We start from the raw sequence: 17028 nt of genomic DNA on the forward strand, positions 1-17028 counted from the left end.
TACTTGCAGCCAAGATATTTCTAACTGATGTTGTAAGTCAGGGAGCTTTCAGAGGAAGAGTTCCTAAAATTCACTGCATTGGTGACTTAAAATATATATTAATATTTCATATCTGAGTTGTTTGCACCTAGATAGTAAGAAAAAGTGCTCTGTCTAAAGTGGAATATGGTCCCACTTTAATAAGTTAATTAATTGTAGAAATTGTGAAAATTCAAGGTCAAATCACTCCTTATATAAAATGTGTTGATTTTTTTCCTACTAAGTATTTGTGATAAAAACATTGTCAATGTCAACAATGTCAACAGAAGTCTCAATTTCTATTTTGCTCTTATAATAGAGAATTTCATTATATTATTTAGAGGAATAAGAGAAGAGGGAGTTTCTTAAAGAGATAAGGAATGTCCCAAAGGTCCTTTGGCTACATTACTGTCCTAGTTTAAAGAGAACAGAATCATTGGTGTGGTCAAGTCTTTGATACATTTTTTTGCTTAAAGAGATTGAGACCAAAAGGAAAGGCAATAAGAGATTTCCTTTACATTAGAGAAGTAGTTCATAGCAGAATTACAACAATTCCCCAGTTTTCCTTTCCCTAGCTTAGTTTTCTCAAAACGTGAACCATGATGCTTTCCAAAAACTGACTCAGAGATAATGTCAGTTCAGAAGGGCCTCTGCATAGACACACAGGAACACAGCCCATGCCGAGTTTACTTACAGTGCTAGGCACCGAAGGCCCATCCCTGCACTATCCAGCATGGTAGTCACCACGAACAGATGACTTTTTATATTCTCATTTTAGCAAATTAAATAAAATTAAAGTTCATTGCTTCAGTTGCATGAGTAACATCTCGGTCCTCAACAGCTACACGTGGCTAATGGCTACCATCTTCGCCAGTGCAGAATATACGTATTTCCACCCTCACAGAAAGGTCTATTGGACAGCGCTGCTCTGAATGAACGGGTTCTCTTATCGCCCCACTTCTGATTAGAGAAGTACGAAGAAGGAGAGGACCACCTATGGAAAATCAGCCTTGCAAGGAAAAGAGCTGTATGCATTACAACCCAAATTACTGCAGCTAAATGCACGCCTCTCTTCCTCTCCACGCTTTTAATAGCTGCTAATTCCAAGAAGTATTATTATCTCTTAAATTAAAAAGTAACTTACAAATCAGCAGTTCTCAGATGTGATGACATCTTCTCAAAGCACATATGAGTCAGAAATATTTTCCACCATATATTGCCCTTGGGTGGGGGCAGTGTTTTAAGAAGCAGTTTTCTATATAAATTACCTCTCAAACTGTGTTAACTATAGGGTTTTTAGTTTTTAAAATAACTCTGGAGGGAAAAACTTTACTGATTGAACAGTTTATGTGGTGGTTTTTCATTCAAGACCTGAACATTTTGGACTTTAAGTAGCTTTGCTGATACCCACATACACATACACACATATTATTAAATGTTGCATAACATGATTCCTATTTTTCTCATTGTAAAGTTCTCGCGTAACACTTGACCTTAGTACCAAGGAAACGTGGCACTGTGTTTTGACAAACTCAGGCGATTTCTTCAGCAACTTGACTACTGGATCCGACACTCTGACGTGTCCATTCTTCTCCATTAAAGTTGGAACTAAAATACTTTTCAAAATTAGCTTCATGAGGTATAATTCAGACATAGTAATATTTACCAATTAAAATTTGATGACTTTTAACAAATGTATACACCTTGTCACCACCACCTCAATTGTGACCAAAATACTTACATTAACTTCACTCATTCTCTCACGAGCCTTTGCACCTGAATTCCTTCCTTTGCCCGATACCCAGGCAACTACTAATAGGTTTTGCCCTACTTTAGTTTTACCTTGTAAAGAATTTCACAAAATGTGGTAAGACAGAATACGTAGTCTCTTCTATTAGGAATCTTTCACTTAGCATAATGCCTTTAAGATGCATCTATTTTGTGCTCTGTATAACCACTTTGTTTCTTTCTACTTCCGTGAAATCTATTTTACATAATTAATCTGTCCATTCCCATTGATGGACTTTTGAGTTGTTTCCAATTTTTCGTTAGTAAGAATGAAGTTGCTGTGAACATTTGGGTAAATTTTTTTCTGAAGATATTATTCAACTCTTCTTTGCCCTTGGGCAAATAGCTGTAAGTAGGTTTGCTGAAATTTAGGGAAAGTATATATTTAACTTTTGAAGAAACCGTGTGTTTTCCAAAGTGGCTGTACTGTGTTGCATCATCAACAGCAAAGCGCAAGGGGTCCATTTTCACTCCATCCCTGCCAATGCTTGGTATGATCAGTCTTTTTCACTTTAGTCTCTCTGCTGGATGTGTAGGGACATCTCACCATGGTTGTCATTAGTATTTTGCAAATTGTCTAAATCTTTAGTCCATTTTTTAAGTTGTGGATTATTTATTTTCCTAAGTTGTAAGAGGTTCTTTATATATTCAGGACACAAGAATTTTAGCAGATAGATGTTTTGTAAATATTTTCACATAGCATCTGGACTGCTCTTCGATTTTCTCAATGGTGTCTTCAAAGAGCAAACGGTTTTAATTTTTATGTGATCCAGTTTCTCAAACTTACTTTTATGTGCTATTTGTATTCTAACAAATATCTGCCTAATTCAAGGTCTCAGAAATTGATCTTCTAAGGTTTTCTTCTAGAGGTTTTATAATTGTAGCTCTTAACTTTAGATCTATGATCCATTCCAGTTAATTTTTGCAGAGAGATGTCCAGTTTTTCCAGAACCATTTGTTGAAAATGAATTGACAATATATATGTGGGTATTTCTGTCTCTGCTTTCTGTGGCATTGATATCGATGTTTATTCTTGTGCAGACATCACACTACTCAGGTACTATAAGCCTTCCAACATTGCTCTTCTTTCCCAAACTGTCTCAGCTTTTCTAACTCCTTTGCATTTTCACGTAAGTTTTAAAATTAGATTTTCAATTTACGCAATTAAAGCACATAAACTTTTGATTGGATCTGCATGAGTCTGTGGATTGCAATACATATGGTATAGCTGAATTTATATCCTAACATTAAATTTCTGATTCATGAATATTTATCTCCAATTTCTTAGGTCTTTTTAATTTTGTCAGGAATGTTGGGTAGTTTTCAATGTTGGGCTCCTGCAAATATTTTGTTAAAGGGATATCCTTATTTCATATTTATAAGCTACTGTAACTGATACAAGTTAATTTCAATTTCAAATTATTGGTTAATAGTATATCACAAGGCAATTAAATTTTTTATATTCACTACATATTTTGAAATCATGAGAAGTTCACTTAATAGTTCTAATAGTTCTTTTTAAGATTTCAGTTAGGATCTTCCATATAGATAATCTTGTTCGCAAGGAAAAAGGAGAAGGAGGAAGAGAAAGGGAAGGAGGAGAAGAAGGAGAAAGAGGAGGAGGAAGAGGAAAAGAAAAAGGAGAAGAGGAACAGGGAGAGAGAGGAGGAGACAGCTCTGATTCTTCCTGTCTAATCTATACGTCATTTGTTTATTAAATTACTTTTATTATATTTTATTCATATATATATATTCTTTGTTCATCTATTATTACCTTTTTCAGTGCTAGTACAATGATAACTAAAAGTACTAAAAATGGTAAGAGTCAACATCCTTGTGGGGAAAGTATTCAGCCTTTCACCATTAAATGTCATGTTAGATTTAGATTTGTTTTACTGCCTTTTGTCATGTTGTCACAATACCTTCTACTTCTAGTTTTTGTTATGAACGTGTGTTGAATTTTTATCAAATAATTTTTCTATATCTATTTCAATAAATTTTTAAAAATATTTTTAGTCACTTAATACAATGATTTCCGTTGATTTTCAAGTGTTAAACCTTGGAAATCCCAAACAATCTTACATTTATGCAGTAAAACCTACTTGGATATATGTATTATCCTTTATACAACGTGCTGGATTCAATTGCTGAAATGTTATTAAGGGTTTTTGTACCTATGTTTGTGGGAGATATTGGTCTATCATTTCATATTTTGGAATGTCTTCTCTGGTTTTGGTAAGAGTAATGATGACTTCTTAAATAAGCTGAGAAGTGTTCATCCTCTTCCAATCTGAAAGAGTACTATCAGTGTCATTTTTTTCCATAAGTATTTGTCAAAATTCACTATTAAAGACATCTGAATTTGAAGTTTTCTTTGTTGGAAGATTTTTAACTACAAATTTAATTTCTTTAACGGATATAGAATTAGTCACTTCATCTGAATTTTCTTAAGTGACCTTGGATAGATTATTTATCTTCAAAGAATGTATCCATTTCATCTAAGTTGTCAAATTATTGGCATAGAGTTGTTTATCATTTTCCATTACTATTTTCTTTAACTCAGGTATGTTATGTAGCGATGTCTCCTCATTCATTCCTAGTATCGATAAATATCTCTCTCTCTTGTTTCTAACCAATCTGGTTAGAAGGTTTACTGATATTATTGCTCTTGTTAAACAGCTAGGTTTTATTTTCATTGATCTTCATTATTGTTTATTTCTACTTAACTGACTTATGCTCTTATCTTCGTTTTCTTCTTCCTTCTGTTTACCATAGGTTTCTTTTGCCTTTTTTAAAGACTTCCTTAAGGAAGATCCCCAAATCATTGATAACAGATCTTTTTCCATCCCTAACATCAGTAAATAATGATGTAAACTGCCTTCAAGTTCTGCTTTAGCTATATCACAAATTTGGATAAGTTGTGCTTTTATTGTCATTCAGATGAAAACATTTTAGTTTCCCTTTTATTTTTTTTTTATTTGATCTATAAGCCATTTAGAATTATACTGTTTAAATTCCAACACAATTTTCTATATATCATTCTGTTACTGATTTTTAGTTTGAACCTGATGTGCTCATTGATCACACAGCATGATTTCAACCCTTTTAAATGTACTGAGGCTTGATTTATGCTGATCTATGTTTGGATTCCCCATCACTGTGCTGTCTTGGAAACTACTCTCAGTGAGTTGGGGCAATTATAGGACTCATCCTGTTTATTTCCCTTCTCTGAGTAATTATTCCCTATTCCACCCTCTGCCTGTTGTCCGTTGTCTGAAAGCTGTACTTGCTAGTACTTTGTCTGGTTTTTGTTTAAGCAAGAAAGTAAATCAGATCCCTTTTTCCCATCATGGCCAGACTGTAAAGTCCCCTATATCATTTTTCAACTTAAAAATCATCTGTTTACCAAATCTTGGTCAAACAAGAGTCATATATGACAGAAACTCTCTGTCAACCTGAATATAATTTTCAAAATTAGCCTTATATGTTATGGTTAAAAACTCTATCATGTTATATGTAAAATCTAAAACATAATGATGAACTTATTTACAAAACAGAAACAGACTCATAGACATAGAAAACAAACTTGTGGTTACCAGTGGGGAAAGGGAGCATGATGAGTAAATTGGGAGTTCAGGATTTGCAGATACTAACCACTATATATAAAATAGATAAATGGCAATGTCCTACCCTATAGCACAGGGAACTATATGCAATACCTTGTATAATGAAAAGAATATGAAAAGGAATATATATATATATATATATATATATATATATATATATATATGTATAACTGAATCATTATGCTGTATATACACAAGAAATTAACATAACATTGTAAACTGACTACACTTCAATTAAAAAAAAACTCTATCATGAAAGAATTCACACAATCATATATTTTGCTTTGCATTATAGTCCCAAAACTAATTATTCTGAGTTAAGGATTTATACCTTGATCCATGGATTTACCAGCTAAGATTTTATTTCCTCACTATGAAATGGAGAATTTATGATTTCCATGCTGAAGCTTTATTTTTTGTAGATATGCTTTTTTTTTTAAAGTAGGGCTGACTCTTTGGAATTAAGAAATATAAGCATTCAAATGAGTTCTAAATTTGAATGAATCATGTTTTATATAATTCTAGTCCATTTTCTTAAATTCAGAAAATGGTTGAATCTGGCTTGAACCATCCATACAATAACTTGAATTTTTCTCTTTAACTCCTAAATTATAAGTTTCTCAACATACCTTTGCATTATACAGTTACTATCATTAAAATCTAGACAAAAATCAGAGAGATGAAATATTCAGATTTCTTATTCCTTTCATCACTGCTAGTTCCTCAAATCACTGTGCCTCATAGAGTTTTCAAAAACTGTTAATAGTTGAGAGCACTATACAGCTATATTTAAGCTTGATGCCAGCTATTTTTCATGTTGGATATAAAGATATCTGGGGCTGTAAGTTCATATTTTCACATACACATAAATGCACACAAACTCTCATTTCCCCTACTCAAGTATCCTACAAAGGCAGCTTTACTGTGCCCACTTTTTAAAGTGTTAATGGAGGCACAGATTATTAAGCAATTTACCCAAGTTCACAAAATCATCACGTCTCAGGACATAAACCCAAACCCTTGCCTTAGGCCATGCTGCTCCTTCTACTCCTCAAAAACCTGCCAGTAAGGACCTCCATTAAGGAGCCAGATCAACTTTAAGATTTCTCCTTATATATGGTAACCTCATACAACACTGTTTATTTATCTGCAAATGAACTAGATATTCATCAGCCAAATGGTTCCACCGGTTAGGTGGACCTCAGTCTCAGCTTAGACAGGACGAGACCCTTCCGTGCCTCAGCAGTCCTCTCCTGCTAGTACATTAATATCAGCCTCCTGCTTTCTGGGGTTCAGAGCCAAGTCTCTGTTTTCAGCTGTTAACACGCTGGGAAAGGAACATTTTCTTCACTGGGCTTCCAGGATATTATCACTGAGTGTCCACTCCCCATCTTATTTGCTGCCTCCTCTCTCCAAACACTGAATTACTCCAGGGTTCACTCACTGGACCTCTTCTCTTTTTTTATCTGTATTAGTTCCCCTACAGATTTCATCCAGTCTCATGGCTTTACATGATATCTGTAAGCTAATAAAACCCAAATGTCTACTTCCAGCCAAGACTGCTCCCCAGAACCCCCCACTTGTATACGCAACTGACTACTTGACATTTCCACTTGGATGCGAAAGAAGCATCTCATATTTAACATGTCCAAAATTGAGCTCCTGATATTCTTTCCAAGTGTGACTCTCTTCCAATCTCCCTCTTCTCAGTAAACAGCACTTCCACTCCAACCTACTGCTCAGGTCAAAAGCCTTGGAGTCACTCTTGCCTTTCTCTTTCTCTCACAGCACATATACAATCTGAAGGGAAATACTTTGGAATTGACTTCTAAATAAGCTATATCATGAATATAGCCACGGCTCCCTGGTGTCTGCTGCTAACACCCTCATCCAAGCCACCACCATCACCAGCCTAGATGACTCACCAGCACCCAAACTGCCCTCCCTGCCCTGCATCCACCTGCTCACCTGCAATTCAGTCTATCCTCAGCACAGCAGCCAGGGTGATCCTTTACATCCTGTTAGTTCCTCTACTACATCATTCATCTACTCAAAATCTTCCAGTGGCTCCCTACCTCACTCAAAATCAAGGTCAAAATTCTTAAAGGCCCTACAGGCCCTGGCCCCTATTAGCCTTCTGATCTCATCTCCATTACTCACCTCCAAGGATCCTTCCATTCTGGTCATCCTGGCCTCCCTGCTGTTACTCCAACCTGCCAAGTGCACCCCCACCTCTGGGCCTTGCACACCTGCTCTTCCCTCCGCCTGGAACACTCTCTTCTCCCTTATCCACAGGGCTTGTCCCCTGACCTCCTTTAGGCCTTGACTCAATGCGTCATTCTGTAGAAGTCATGATCTAGTCAGGAAAACAGAAATCACCCTAGATAGCTCAAACAGGGGAAATTTAACATAGGGAACTGGGTGGGAAGGTCCTGGAAGAACAGAGTAAGCAAAAGGATGAGGGACAGGGCCTGGGAAGCCACGGGGAAGAATGCTTGACACACAGAGACCAGCAGTTGCTGACAGGTGGGGGTGGAGCCCACGAGCCTGCTCCTGCTGCTGCGCCCTCCTCCGGCAGCTGCGATGCAAGCTATGATGGCCGGCTCCTCGGCTGGGGAATTAGAATCAACTCCGGCCTCAGCCACCCTACAGAGGCGTAAAGGTGATCCTCAGTATTCCTCCAGCCTCCTTGGCAGCTGCCGGTTCCTCCCATTCACACAGCCTATGAGGACCCCACTGGTACGGGAGCCTGAAAATTTCACTGACTCCCTGACAGCGAAATATAAAAGGGGCAGGCATGGGGCTGGAGGCAACAGGTAGGTACCCTGATGAAGATCGCAAGACCCCTCCCTGCCGTAACCCATTCCCTGCTTTATGTCTCTCCTCAGCCCTTAGCGCCGGGTACCCCGGTCCATATTCCATCCTCTTGTTATCACTGCTTGTCTCCCCTGATGGAATGTTAACTCAGCGCCGGCCGATGGCTCTCCTGTTTCACTTACTGGGTAACCTCATGACCGAAACCCTTTCCAGCACATCAGAGGCACTCCATAAAGACTGGCTGACTTATTAATGAGCTGGACCTCTGCTTTTATCTTGAAACAAGCAGAAGCTGAAGCACTCTGTGTGCTGAGGCGAGGGCATCACATGGCACAAAAAATCGAAAATATAAATGAGAATGGCAGTCGTCCATCACTGCCCAAGAGCTACCGGGGACACCCCGCCAGACAGCCGGCGTTCCCGGCGTTCCCGGAGCTGGGGCCTCGCCTCGCTGGCTTTATTTAACAGGGTCTGGAGTCTCTCTAATACGCAGCCCCGAGGCACTTTCAAGGTGGGAATGGCCAAATAGCATAACCGCGACTCAGTCATCTCGCAGATCGGAGGAAGAGACTCATTCTGGCGTGTTAGCGCACACAGTCACCGCGCTCTTGTCCATGACACGTGTGACACGTGTGATTAGGCCCTTGGAGGTCCACCTCTGAGTCACAGGAGGGGAACAGGAAAGAAAACGAGAAATTAAAGAATCACTTCCCCTAAAAAAAGCTTCAGGAACATTAAAAGTTACAGTGCTGATTAAATTAGTACACAAACTACGGTTTAGAAACCTCAGTGGAGTGAGTCTTTTCTTTGTCATGTTGCTAACAGGGAAATTTCAGCCCTGCTGTGTGCTGGGCATAAGGCTCTGTCTCCTCCAATGTGACAATGGCTTTCCCTTGCCTTGGTATTAGAGGACAAGAAGTCATATATCCAAGAAAAATACTGCTTAATTAAAAGTTTATTCACCCTGCATTTAATCTCCAACTCTTACTCATAAATAAAATAAGGATGGTAAGATTTTTATCTACCTGCATTATGAGAAACAAATGAATTGCCCATTTAATGCTTAGAAACACTATGATATGCTTGAAGACAAATGAAATATATAATATACCATTTAAGGCCAAATGAAATGATTGTTTTAAATCAGAGTCCTGTCAATAACTTTACAAAAATCTTATCCCCAGTTTTAATGCAATCCCATTGAACTACTCAACTAATAAAGTATTCCATTTGCACTCTTAAAATAATAAAAACTCCACTGAGACAAAGCAACCAAGAAATTGATCATCTCAAGATAAAATATAGATGTTGATTCTGACAAATTATTTCATTAGTGGCCCTAGAACACAAAAGTAATACAAAAGCTATTGACAATTCTCAAAATATTTTCCTTAGAACTTGCTCATTGTTTATAAAATACATACAACAGGGACCCTCTCAGCTTTCATCAGTCAAAGATCAGTCACAACATAAAAGTACAACGTAGGTTTTGAAGCCAGTTCACCCAGTGAATAACGCAGAGTGGTTTTACAGTGAAAGCATTTTTTTCTAACACTTTTATGCACTCGTGTATGATCTTATATGCCGATATCATGGCGGTAAAATTGGTGTGTTTTTTAATATTCCATTTTTTCAGATAGCAAATGAGCAACAGACTTTAAAATAAAAACTGCAGTACCAAGTGCGATTTGTAACGTGTAACACAGGCAGTGTGCTCATACCTTAGTTGCTTCACTTGCAGATAGGTTCAGATATTTTGTGCATGTGGATTTTGAGATTACATTATACGAAAATTCAGTCATTTGCATAATAGAAGTCAAATTTTGATGGATCAAAGGACTTTTTAAGAATCCATAACACTTTTCCTCCCCAAGTAAACCCAAAGGAGGATAATTCATAATCTGTTATGAAACCAGAGAGTCACACTTAGTTAATGTCAATTTTAGTTTTTATAAAGAAAAGCATTGAGTTCAAGACAATTTTTAACAGTAAGTGGTGCCTTGCTGTACTTTAATCAGATTCATATGAAAATATTAAAATGAATTTTATGCAATCTATTTTTAATTAAAATACATTTTCCTAATTCCTCCTTGGAGAAAGTAGGCCACTGTCATGCACTCATACACACTTATGATTCATAAAGGTCAAATGGCAGATCTGAGACTAGAAGAACAGGGAGAAATGCTGGAAGCAATTTTAATCAAGGTTTACGTGCTCAAAGACTCCGGAATCTCTAAAATCTGACAGGAACTCTAGAAATTATCTGCTACGGTCCCTGCTGTGGTGATGAGGGTCCTAGACTTAGAAGAGGTAAAACCCGGCCAGGGTCATGAGACCACATGGCTGTCTAGGGCGTTAGACACCAGAAAGCCAAAACCCGGAGAGAAAACAGAGCGCCATGGGGCTCGTACGGAGCAGTAGGATGTCCATGAGGACATGGGACCACGGGACACACTAGGACAGGGATGGAACCCTGGCACAGAAACGGCTTTTTTGTCTCCCATCTAGTGTCCCTCTGTTTTTTCCTAAAAGGTTACAGTCCACTGTGCCTTGGAGGGTAACTGAGGCTCCAATCTCTGGCCCCAGAGGGAGCAGGTGGAGAGCCAAGCAACGCCAGTGGTCCCAGGGATGTGAGCAAGATGAGGGCATCGTGGTTAGAGACAGGACCACGGGCAGGATGGTAGTTCACAGGGCAGGTGGAAATGTGCACCTGCCACCCTACAGATGGTGGAGGACCCGCCTCTCAGAGGTGGGCGGGGCCGGGCTCCCAGTCAATAACACGAAGATGAGCCAACACAAAGTTACAAAGCATGCCACATGTTCTTACTGTCAACATTTAACAAAGTAAACCTTTAACACGAAGACAATGGAAAATAATTATACTATTCAAAAGAAAAATACAGGAGCTGTGAAAAATAATCACTCACACTGTGGAATGTGGATAGAACCTGAGTTTAAAATCCCTTTCAGTCATGGTTCTTTCAATCACCCAAGACTACCTGCGGGGACAAAGGCAGGTGTTTGAACTCAAGGGCTCCATGGCACGGCCCAGTTCAGCTCTGTGGTGGCCTGAGCCGGAACAGCCATTTCAGTTCCCTCTAATGCTCTTCCCAAGACCTGTGGCCACATGTGGCTAATCCAGGGTCAAGGACAGCTCTTCTTAAGTCTCCAAACAATCCTCAGACCAATCAACAAATCCAGAAGGAGGGAGACGCTCAGTGAGAGCGTCAAGGAGTTGGAGATAAAGATCCCAGGAACCTGAGAGTAGAATTAGCAGCACCCGGCTGGATTCTGCAGCAGAAGAAAAGCCTCCGAATTAGTCATGATATTAAGGCTGCGAGGCAAAGCGAGCCTGCGTAGGGCATGACTCACTCCAACACTGGTCCTTCTCTGTGCATGATGCGACATGGCTCCCGTTCCTATAACTGGAGCACGTGCTCCAAACAGCAAGTGAGCTGGGTCAACTTTAATCAATAAACAAACAAAAGCAGAATACGACGCGATTGCCTTAAGTGGATATTAAATGTTTAAAACTCATTTCAGAGACGGTTATGAGACTCAGTAAGTGTTCTGAGAAACATGCTGTCTCGCAGGGACACTATTTTTTCCCTCTTTATTGGAGCAGACATTCAGGCAGACGACAAGGACAAGCGTGAAGGGTGCATCTGTACCGGGTCGGAGTGTTCTAGCAGCTACCGCTCAGCCAGGGATAAATATTCCAGAGCGTGCCGTCCAGGGAGTAACCCTGCTAACACAGCAGGCAGTTAGAGCCTGCCGAGCGATGAACTCCACCGGACAAGAGGAGCCCGAAGTGGCAAATATTTCACTGAGGCTGGAGAAAGATCCCGCCAGCCTCTCCTGCCTAGCCAGGTAAGCCGAATCGAGACCAAGAAAGTGTGCTGCGTTGTATTAAGACGTTACTGTAGCATCTGCTTCACTTCTTTACTAGCCTCTTGTGAAGAGAGCCTCCAACCTGTAACACTGAATCATGCAATTTTAAATGTACCTGGAAATCCAGATTTTAAATGGCAAGATTATCCAGCCTTTCCTTTATTCCTCTCTTTTCGCTGTTTCATCATACTTCCTCAGACTTTCTTGTAGAGACTACAGAAACGTGTTCACCTAGCACTGTGGCCACCTGCTCAGCTGTAACGCGAGCCGTTTCAAGGGCTGACTGGGCTCCGAATATCCACAGGGAGTCTTTTGTGTACATTTTTGATCAACAGTCTTATCCCTTCTTAAAAGAAGTACTTCCTTCCTAAAGCCCCGTGCTCTTGGCCCACGGCCTGCCTCCTCCTTCTCAGCCAAGACGGACGTTCTCAGGAGCCCCCTCCCCTTCCAGCCACCCCCTCCCTCTCACTGTCCCGCATCCTGGGTGCCTGGCCTCCCCCAGTCTGGGCTCACTGGAGGTGGGCTCTGCTTCCTGTCAGCTAATCCCTCACCTGTGCCCGGTATCCTGTCCCCTCCTACAGCCCGGGGGACTTTGCCCAGTTTATCATCTCCCCTTCTCTCCTCTCTCTTCAGCCTCATCCTTCACCATTTCCATTTAAGGATGACTAAGTAATGCTCCCTTAAAAGCCATCCCCTGTCCTCGTGTGCCTGCCAACTGAGACAATAATTCTATTTTTATATCTATTTCTTCACCTCTCATCTCTCCCTCCACTCATCACCATCCAGTTTCTTCCCTCAGCACTGCTCTCAAACTACTTTGATCAATGCCCCTTGCTATGAATTGAAGTCCCCCACAAAAGATACACTGAAGTCCAAATCCCATGTACCTGTGATTGTGACCATACCTAGAAACAGACCTTGACATAATTGAGTAAGATGAGGTCTTGCTGGGTTAGGGTGGCCCTAAATCCAGTACGACTTGTGTCCTTACAAAAAGAAGAGAAGACAAAAACAGAGGCCCAGAGAGAATGCCACGTGACTATAGACTCAGAGGGTGGGGATACGTCTACAAGCCAAGGGAGGCCAAGGATGGATGACAGCCACCAGAAGCTAAGAAGAGGCGAAGAAAGACTCTTCCCTGGAGCCTTTGGAGAGAGAATGGCCCCGCTGCCACCTTGATTCTGTACTTCCAGCCTCCAGAGCTGCCAGAGAAGATATCTTTGTTGTTTTAAGTCACCTGGTTTGTGGTATTTCATTACAGCAACACTGGGAAACTAACACATCATTGATGATAGAATTTCTGAGAGGGCGACCATCTGTCCCAGTTCCCCCAGAACATAGGACTTTCAGTGCTGCACCCCAAAAAAGTCCTGGGAAAATCAAGATGAGTTTGTCACTCTACCTCTGGCCCACATCTGCCTTGAACTTGCAGCATCATCAGATACTCTGACAGCCACCTCCTTCTTGAAAAGCTCTCCAGTGATACCTTGCTCTCAACTAGTAAATTCCATCGGTGGCAGGTAGGACCTCAGCTGCCTCAATCTGAAGTCATCATTTCAGACTGTCCTCCTTTATCCCATCTGGAATCAACAGCCAAGAACTTAGGGATCACACTCTGTGCCTCCTGCTCCCTCCTGTCTCACATCCTTTAAGCCATCAACAGCACCCTCTTCAAATTTCCATAATCCACTGAATTCTTGACATTGCTGCTACCACTCCCACAGCTCAGTCCCTCACTATGGCTGGCTGGCTGCCTTTGGTCACAGCAGCAGCCCCGGAGTGGGGTCTTCCAGCCTCCATCTCGCCATCCTCCATGCAGACAGAGGGGGACATCTAGAGACGCCTTCGGATGCTGTGCAGTATTGAGTCCCGACTGTCTCAACTCCCTCTGCCTCCTCTCCACAACTAAAACTGAGAATCCATGACTTAGGTACTTGCCACTTGCCAGAACCTGTTGGGCTCCCTCCCTCACTTCAGGGCTTAGGCATTGCTGGCCTCCTCTCCCTGGACACCACTCCCTTCATGAGATTCATAAACACCGTGTAACCGTCATCTGGGATTCAGCTCTGGCATGGCCTCCTCCTGGAAACCTTCCTTCACCACGCCTCTACTCCCAGCCTGTCTGGTTGGTTCGGACACCCCATCCCTGGGCTCCCACAGCACCTGGCAGAGACACCCGTTAGGACCCTTAAAAGAATGTAAACCAATGGTCCTTTTGGCTTATATTCCTAATGATATTCTAAACCCTTAACAGGAACAGTGTTTCTTGCTTCTGTCTCCTCAGTATTTAGCACAGACCCCAGTACATAATAGACACCTGTTAAAGGGGTGTTGAATGTTCACTCCAAATTTTAAAAATACAAATTAAGAGGATGCTGAAATGCCATTTATGAACGACAGGACTGTCCCGGATCCCAGAGCCTAACAGAGCACTCTGCTGGGAAGGCCAGTGGGAAACAGACACTCACACCCAGGGCAAAGAGAATGCAGACAGGGCCAACCTTCACGAAAAGGAGATGCGCACTTTCCAGCAAAACCACAACTGCATTAACTTTGTGACTCAGCAACCCCAATTCCAGGGACCCCGCCCCCAACCTGGTCACAAACAAGACAGAATAATGCAAACATCTCCCAGCAGGGAGCGCTGAGCAGACTGCAGTTCATCACACAGAGGAGAGCTCCGTGGCTACAGAGTGAAGTGACAGAAAGCCACACTACAGGGGAGTGGGCTCCAGGACACACCAGAATGTCAAAAAATGCTCGCTAGAGAACAGTTTGGATCTACGCCACTTTTTAAGAAATGAGGGTAGGACTGCATTTACATATGTATGTGTGTGGAGCTTTGATTACATTAAAAAGAAGCATAAACCACAAAATGTAAGTAAAGGGTGAGCAAAAGGCACAGAGAGGGAACACGGTGAAGAAATTAGGCAGTAAAGCTCGTTTTTCTGAACACCTGTTGTTTTATTAACTTGAATTTAAACACTATAAAATAATGCGATGTAAATTTTGAAAATCAAACGCAAAATTAAACGAATGAAATTAACTGGACTTTGAGTTGGTGGCACCATCACACAGAAAGGAAATTATTTCAAGTGATTTCGAAGCAGTAATTTTGCTTCAACTTCCCAGCGAAATTTATACCCTGAGGACTAAAAGAAGGACCGTCATCTTAAAAGGATTTTCTGTAGTCAAAAATGACTAGAGATGCAGAAAACTGTTATTCTGAGACAGCTGAGGGTGTATGGCAGGAAAAGGCAAAAGGAATAATTACGCTGGCCTGCAGAGACAGGATTCTGTGCACAGGAGAAAAAGATAGAGGCACAAAATGGAAGAGGTCCAGAAAAACCAGAGCGTCCCGGAGATGAACTGGAAATAACCAGAGCAACTTATGGTGCATTTTAAAGAACGTTTTCCTTAGTTCTGTACACTGAACAGACCTCACTTTGAGCAGCTCTGTGCTCAAATCATACAAAAATGGCTAATTCTTAGGTCTACCAAAGGAAATGAAGAGGAGTCAGGAACATCTTGTTATCCCAGAGGATTAATCAAGCCATCAAAGGCCACTGGGTTGTGACAAAAGAATTCAGGACCCAACCTCAAGAGGCTCCCCTAAGTTTGAAGTGTGATGATTTCACCATTTATAAGAATAAAAGCTGTAATTGATTGAAATATACCAAATATTGAAATTTGTGTATTAAAAATATTTCTAATAATCAACATTTTTAAAAAAGCAAACATAACATCTTATTTGTCCTCTTTGTATAATGCTAGAGAACCAACTAACTGGGCTCTGGGAAAAAACAGTAAAGGGAAGGAAAAATAAAAACATTCACTCTGCCTTTCCTATGTGAGTTGCACCCTTAGGATATTCAAATAGTTGATGAGGGAAAGTTGCTTTATGGGTAAATATTTTAGCCACTAAATGAAGAAAGAATAGCAAAATTTAAAACTCCCAGTTTTGCACCCATGAATGAATCAGTAGACTGAGGCCATGATCTTCTATGACCGATAATTTCACATCCCAGTGAAGGTCACAGCAGAGACAGAAAGATTCACACCCTCATCTAAGTGGCCTCTCAATCACTAATTTACAGCAATATTCGGGACAGAAGAACATCTGAATGACACTAATGGGATGCACTTGGCAAAATCCAGACTGTGGGAAACTCTACAGAACAAAGAACTCGAGTTTGTTTAAAAATTAATTTGCAAGGGAAGTATCCCCACCACCAGCACCACCAACAAAACACAGTGAAAGATTCAGAGACTCAAGAGCTAAACCAACCAACTGCCATATATGGACTTCACCCAGTTCCTGACTCAATCTAACTGCTAGCTGAAAAACGCACAAGCCTTCTTGAGACCACCAGGGACCTCACGGCACTCACTGACGTTTGCCAATTTTATGGAATTGGTTTCTGTTTGGGTTTTCGATTGGTGTGATAATGTCAGTATGAATTCTTTATCTTTGATAGTCAAGAACTGAAATATTATAATAACATTATAGGATTTCTTGAATTTGCTTCTAAATGGTGAGTGTAGGTGGAGCACGGGTAGAGATTTAAAAGAAAAAAGATGAGTCATGAATTAATAAATGCTGGGACTGGGTGTTCCTTTGGACTATTCTATTTTTGTAGATATTTTAAATTTTTTGTGATACAACAGTTACAAAATAACAAACCACAAAACTACTTATTGGATGAATTATTAAAATACAATGTCTGATGAATTATACCAGCTTCATACTGTAACTGTAAGTTCCTTGCAGGCAGAGACAAAGGCTAACCTACTCTTCATCCCGAATGCTTAGAGTGCCCAGGGTGTAAGGAACCCTAAATAAGTTTTGATGAATTAAAGAGTAGAAGAATGTATATACATGCTAATT

The 17028-nt window shown here is 40.5% G+C and overlaps 1 protein-coding gene across 4 annotated transcripts in view; it reads right to left on the minus strand.

Moving 5' to 3' along the window:
* SEMA5A (semaphorin 5A) overlaps positions 1–17028 on the minus strand; it is a 444386-nt gene that overhangs the window by 276623 nt on the left and 150735 nt on the right. The gene's annotated exons all lie outside the window — the stretch shown is intronic.

The sequence above is a fragment of the Camelus dromedarius genome, chromosome 3 (assembly GCF_036321535.1).
Source record: "Camelus dromedarius isolate mCamDro1 chromosome 3, mCamDro1.pat, whole genome shotgun sequence".
Classification (NCBI taxonomy): domain Eukaryota; kingdom Metazoa; phylum Chordata; class Mammalia; order Artiodactyla; family Camelidae; genus Camelus; species Camelus dromedarius.